Here is a 7,386-nt window from a genome sequence, read left to right as displayed (position 1 = left end):
CACTGGGCATGATGTCACCACAGTCGTGCGTTTCTCATGACCCAAGAATGTGAGTGTGTTTGCACTGCACATCGGTCGGAGCCGGTGATGCAAGCATGGCCTGGAAAACAGGCCCCAGACAGGCAGGCCCTGCAAAGAGCTGCGGTGCAGAGGCCTGGCCGGGGCCCAGCTAGTGCTTAACTCCTTCCTGGCAGAGCTGGCTGCTTCCAAGATGTGGCCAAGGAGCCTCCACCATCCAGCCCCACTTCTCTCCCAGGCAGGGACCCTGGTGGTGACAAGCCCCGAAGTTGCAGTCACCAGGATTTGCTGGCTCTGTGCTTGCTCTGAGACCCTGGGCATCTCTGTTGCCTCAACTGTACCTGGGGAGAAGAATCAAGCCATTAACCCTTGACCCCCGAGCCTCCATTTCCCCATTTGTTCAATAGAGAAAGGAACCAGGTCTCCCATCCTTTGTCCACGACTCTAAGTTCAAGAACCAGACAACCAAAGGCCTGGCTGAGCCCAGTCTGAGCAGACAGAAACGATGGAGAATATTTACCGCCACGTAGCGTCTACGCTCCCATCTCTTGCTATGGGATGATTCATATGTTTGGGGGAAGCTGGGCCACTGGGCTGAGGGTGGGATATGTACCGGATTCCCTTTCTAAAATCCAAAACACGTGCTGGATTTTAAAGCCCAGCCCCAAGAATATTGGTGAGGGCAGGGGCCCAGGCCACCTGACTGGTTGCCTGAAATTACCAACGTCCAGGCCAGTGCTCAGCTCTGTGCCTGCCTTGTCCCCAGCCACCAGCCCAAGGCCTGACACCCGGTTGGCTCCCCACCGATATTTGTTGAATCAACTGAAGTGATGCATGCCGCATAAAATGATCTGTGTCACGGTGGTAATTATGGAGAAACTGAGGCCCAAGCTTCTGAGCAAGCCTGTCCTGGATTCTTTCCACAGAGAGAGTTCTGACTTTCCCCAAAAAAGGTAGCCACTTACATTTCTCTGGCAGCTGCTCACGAGCAGCATGGTGACTGCCCACCCCCACCCCACCCCCCACCCCCTCCGCACCACACTCCCTCCCTCTACACCCCCCCCCACTCACATTCCAAAGCAGCCTCCCTGCCGGTTGACTGGTTTGTGGGCACTGATGAGTTTTCTTTGGCAGAGAGCTCAGCTGATAAAAAAGGGGGGCCTATATAGAAATCTGGGGCGGGAAGGGTGGTCACGGGGCAGGGGGAGGGGGCGGGAATGAGGATTGAAGGTGTCTGGAGAGGATGGGCTATGCCAGCTTGAGCCTAAGGACCAGGCCCTGGACTCTTCAAAGGGCTGCAGATGTACAGTCAAGTCCTGCCTCAATCTTCGGGCTGTCCCAAGCTCAGACTCTGTCTCATGCTGGGCAGGGTGCCCCTCTCTGCTCCTCAGTTATCTCAGTGTATGGATGTATGTGCTTGGTATATTGCAGTGATGAAGAAACATCAGATAGAATTCCTGTAGGACGTTCGTTCCGTAATGATCCCAGTGTGTGAGCAAATACTTAGCTAAGGACATCCCAGCCCTCATCTCATTTCTTCCTCCCTATATATGTCATCAGAAGAGACCAGCCCCTGGAGAAGAACACCAGGCTTTGAAGCCCCACCAGGAGGTGGATTGACAGTGGCTGCAACTGCAACAGTGAACTTGAACATCCAATCGAGAGGATGGCGGAGGACCAGGCAGTGTTTTTTTCTGGTGTACTGGGCGGGCAGTGCTTCCTTCTGTCAGACTCTGAGTGTCTCATACGATGGCTTCAGAAAGATCTAGTAGTCAGTTTCATCCTCAGTTCCTGGAAGCAGGGGATTCCAGTTGCGTAGGGCCCCCAGCATAGCGTATCACCTTGGGGGGTACTAGAGCCATGGAATCCCCATCAGATTCATGGGGAAGATGGCCATGCAGCTCACACAAGGCTGAGACTCTTGCAAAGCTTGGTAGAAGAGGTAAGGGGAAGAATCAACTCTCGGGAGAAAGATGAGGCTTGCTACATCTGGAGAGAGTTACCCACAGGGGCAGGTTAGAGGTCCACATGGAAACCAAGGACTGAAGGGAAGTGACCTGTCCTCTCTCAAGACACGATCCTTCCCTCCATTAAGCACTAGACAGTATTTCTCAGTGACTGAAACTGTGTTTCACGGTCTGACTGACCAGGGTTCAAGTTTAGGCTTATCCTGGTGCCAAGGACCCCCTCGCCCACATGCCCCGCCCACTCTGAGTTTCCAGCTTTCCAACCGAAAAAAGGGGGAGGGTGATAGTAACAGCTTCACCGGGATAGTAGCGAGTTCGAGTCTTGGTTCATGGTTATCAATTGAACAATGTTCCCCTGGCACCTGGTCTGTTAGCTTTGAGGAGTTTCTTATCTGGAAGAAGAAACTGTATGCAAAGTGTGGGGCATAGGGAGATACCTGATGGATGGAAAGACGCAGGGACACATGAATGGATGGATGATTAGAGAGATGGATAAGAGTGAGTGACTTATTCCAGGTCACAAAATCAAGAGGCAGCTCCTCCTGATACCGCAGACTGAGCCCTGAAGGATGCATAAGAACTGGTTAGAGATGGGCACTGGTTAGAGAAAAGGCTTAGAATTAGGAATTATTGCCGCATGGGTAAAAGACGTGGTCACACGTGTTTTATTTTACTAGCTCGCCCAAGAAGACTGGTGCTAGTGGAATCAGTGAGGAGGGGGGTCTGAATGGAGGCTGTCCCAGAGTGCTCTGAACCATAGCCAGGAGGTAAAGTAGGGAGCAGGGGCCCACAGCCCAGATGAGCAGGCAGGAGCAAGCCCAGCCTGAGGATCGGGCCTGATGTAGCCATATTTGGTTTTCGTCTGTTCTGCTGCCTACGCAAAAAAGGAGCTAGGATTGGGAGCAGGGGCCTGTAGTCGCGGTGACAGTGGTTAAGAGCCTGCCTCGAGAGTCAAGGGGATGTTGGTTCAAATCCTGCTCAGCTAGGGATAGTTGTGTGACTCTGGACAAGTTATATCACTCTTTAGAGGCTCGGATTTCTTTCTCAGTGAAACAGTAGCAATAAGGATAAGCAGTCACTACGCTTACTCATGCCAGCCGGTGTAAACGTTCTACCTGCATCATCTTGTTGGAGTCTTCGTCACAAATGTTGTTAGTCCGGGTAGACCAGAGAAACAAATCCATAAAAGCTCACATGTGTCTAAGAGAGAGTTTTACATAAAGGGTATATTAAGAAAGCATCCCAACCCAGTCCAGTCCAAGCCCATAAGTCCAATATTAGCCCATATATCTGATGCCAATCTATAAAGTCCTCTGCGGACTCATGAAACACATGCAGACACTGAATGCGGGACAATCACAGGCCAGTGGATAGAAAGTCTTTGGATCCAGTGGTGTTGTAAGCATCTCAGCGCTGGCAGGGGTCTCTACATGGCTTCTCCGGCTTCAGAGGTCTGCTTGCATCAGGGTAGCTCCATGTGGCTCCTCCAGCTCAGGCACTAGTGTAGTTCCAACTGTCTTGTCAGCTGCAATGTCTCCCAGGGAGTCAGCAGAGAGCAAGAGGAAATCCAGGAGTTCCCAGAATCCTCAGGAGAAGGCCATGCCCACCCAGAGGCCTCCTTGGCTATGACCCGATTGACAGACTAGACTCCACCCATACACTCTTAATCCTCTCAAGTCCCAAATTGACACCAGATGATGTAGCTACCCCGAAAACAAACGTGTTACCGTCGAGTCGATTCCAACTCCTGGCACCCCATGCGTTAACAGAGTAGATAGGAGTGCCATAAAATTTCCTCGACTATAACCTTTACGGAAGCAGGTCTCTCGGATTTGCTTCCAGAGAGGTGTGCTGGGTGGGTTCAAACCTCCGACTTTTCAGTTCACAGCCAAGTATAAACCATGTGAACCACTCAGGAACCTTCCATCACAGCCGAGAAGTATCGGCATGGTGCCTCTGAAACAGGAAATGGTTTCTCATCTATACGGGAAACAGGAAATGATTTCTCATCTATACGGGAAACAGGAAATGGTTTCTCATCTGTACGGCAGTGATTTCCTCCAAGTTCCTCTGGTGCCCACTACGAGGTAAAAAGGGGAGTGATTTTCTGAGGGTGGGGCCTGCATCTCCAGAGGAGAAAACCCAGGCCCAGAGAGCTAAGGTCACACACAAGTCAGAAACTGAGCTAAGAAAGTGCTTAGCAATTTACCTCGGTTTTCCTACATCCCATTCTGGTTACTTCATAGTTTTCATCTCAACTGCTACCCAAAAGTCCCAGTAAAACAATGTCTGGTATCTATTCTCATCATCCAGTTTCTGAAATGCTGTCAAAGCCTTATTAGGCCCCTCAGAAATGATCGTCCGCAGGAGCTGGCCACATATCATGTCCACTTTACAAGTGGAGAGAAGAAACAGAGGTTGCCTGAGTTCTTACAACCAGCTGGAGGGGGGGACCAGCAGGGGACCAGAGTGCTGTCTGACTCCCGTTTCAATTCTTTCTTTCTTTCTTTCTTTCTTTCTTTCTTTCTTTCTTTCTCTCTCTCTCTCTCTCTCTCTCTCTCTCTCTCTTTCTTTCTATCCACTACAGTTGACCCTCAACATTGAGAGTGCAGTCTATTTTACTTCCTAGCCAAGTCAAGTCATGCTTACAGAGATGAATCGGATAAAAGGAAGAATTCATCTGAGGTCCGTCCACTTGAGACAAAAGGTCAGATTGGACTGCTAATTAGTGGACCGCTTCTCAAATAATAAGTTAGGCCTTCTTTGTAAACCGTGAAAGAATCGGGTGAATGACTACGTTATTCTAAGTCAAATCATCTCCACATGACAGGCAGGAGCCTGTTGAAACCCATTAGCCCAGTGGTTCTCAACCTGTGGGCTGCGACCCCTTTGGGTTGATAACAGTAGCAAAATGACAGTGATGAAGTAGTGATCAAAATAATTTTATGGTTGGGGGTCCCCACAACATGAGGAACTGTATTAAAGGGCCGCGGCATGAAGCAGGTGTAGAACCACTGCCTTAGCCCATCTCTGTCCTTCTGGAGGTACCGCCAGTCCCACAATGTACCAGGTGGGGGGGACTGTCCATGGCATTAGATGTGGCCAGTGCTTCTCAGACCATGGATTTTACATCCTAGGAAACTTCCCCCAAAATTGTGGTTCATGGATGTCAGTATTTTTCCATGAATATTAAAAAATAAGGAAAATTAAAGGCAGTGACTCAAATTCAGCAAAAGTAATCTCAAATTTTAACAACTAAAAGCTTACTTTTATGTAGAGATAGTAAGTGGATTAATGATTCCTTGTGGTATGGCAGGGACGTTTGGGGGAAACTAATAACTATAATAACAATATTAGAACTAATAATGTGTACAAGCTTGAAGAGAATGTTTTACAACTGTGATAATGATTGTACGATTTCTTGATGTGATTAAACTATTGAATTGTATGATGTATGAATTATATGCCAATAAAACTGTTGGAAAATTTTTTTACCTTTAGAATTTCTAGTTTCCAGTCCATCATATAAAAGGCTTGGAAGTCATTACTCCCATCCTCATAATAAGAAAAAAAGCTGAAAACAAAACTGAAAATCAACAGCTGCTCTCAGATCCATCAGAAAATTGAGGTCATAGGGCAAGCTGCTGCCCCGAAGCGTGGAGACGTCACACGAGCAATTACATAGAATCACAGCTTATCAGGAGCAGAAGCTCAAAGATAAAGTTTTGGGCATCACAACAAAAATAAACCCTAAGTCTCTGACACTACTTCAGGAGTCTCTAGATGACATAAAATGACAATTAAGCCCAAAGACAACTGGGACCACAGAAACAAAAGCACTCCCAGAAGTTTTAGTCTCTTACCCACTTACAGCGTTTAGACACTTTTTAGATGTGATGTTAGACGCAGCTCCATCAAATTGTAAATATAGCCTAACAAGAAACATAGCAACTCCTACCAAACCTAGCACTAAAGGCTTGGCTTCTGCTACTTGTTATATTATGCCTGACTTTCAACAAAAATGTATAGAGCATGCTAAGAAGCCTAAAGAGGCTCGGCCTGAAGAGACAAAGCCAGCATCAGAACCAGACTCGTGGATGGAAGATATTTGGGAATGATCAGATCAGGCATGTAAAGTAATTACGATTAATGTGCTGTAGGCTCTAAGGTGAAAAGTGGGCGACATGCAAGAACAGAAGGATAATGTAAACAGAGAAATGGAAAACCTAAGAAAGAATCGGAAGAAAATGCTAGAAATCAGAAACACTGTCCTAGACATGAAGAATGCCGTTGATGGGCTCGTCTGTAGACGGGACACAGCCACGGAAAGAATCTGTGAGCCTGAAGATATGTCAACAGAAATATCCCAAACTGGAAAAGGAATGGGGGAAAAATCAGAAATATAAGATCCAAGAACTGTGAAACAAGTACAAAAGAAACAACATCTACGTCATGGTAATACAAGAAGAAGAAAGAGAAATAACTCATCATCGTGTCCCATTTTTCTCACAACCAGTGGAAACCAGCCGAACATCTGACCCACAGACCTGACCCAGACTGGACCTAGCCCTTCCACAATGGTGTGAGCCACTTTCTTGATATACGTTTCTATGTACATCAAGAGAACCCAGCCTAGCACAGCAGATTTGCTCAATACAGCATACTATCTGATTGCTGGACTCCTGCTTCCGTGAATATTGACTATAGATAAAAGCAAAATGAAATCCTTGACCGCTTCGATGTTTTCTCTATTTATCACGATGTTATGCATTGTTCCAGTTGTGAGGATTTGGGTTTTCTTTACAGCGAGTTGTAATCCATATTAAAGGCTGCAGTCCTTGATTTTGCAAGTGAGTAGCTAAATTCGTTGGGTGTCTTTGAGTTGGGAGTCACATAAAATTGTATCTTGATTAAGAAAAAAATATGATTGAAATAGGATGTTATGGAGATTTATTGGATTCTAGGAGTAGACAGAAGGTTCAAACAACCAGTTACTGCTAGCAAAGAAAGAGAAATTTAAGAACAAATGGAAACAGGTGTGTGTGTGTGTGTGTGTGTGTACACGCATGAACTTCTCTCTGTGTATTATTTGTCATCATGTTCAAGGAACCTCACGTAGTAGAGAATATGTTTGTGAAGAGTTTCAAATTTTCATATCTCATAGCACCAGCCATGAAAGACAGATCAGTTCCTATGTGGAAAAAGAAAATTCATGGGCAGTGTCCGTGATGGTTAAAGTTATGTGTCAATGTGGCTGGGCCAGGCTTCTCAGTGGTTTGACAGTTAAGTCTCTATTTTGTCATATAATGTAATGAACTCCATGTTGTGGCCTTGTATGAACAGCCAATAAGTTGTAAGGGCAGGTTCCTCAGGAATGGAGCCTGCACATAATATACACGGA

This window comes from Tenrec ecaudatus, chromosome 16 (assembly GCF_050624435.1).
Source record: "Tenrec ecaudatus isolate mTenEca1 chromosome 16, mTenEca1.hap1, whole genome shotgun sequence".
In the NCBI taxonomy this organism is placed as follows: domain Eukaryota; kingdom Metazoa; phylum Chordata; class Mammalia; order Afrosoricida; family Tenrecidae; genus Tenrec; species Tenrec ecaudatus.
Note: the sequence above shows the minus strand (reverse complement) of the source record.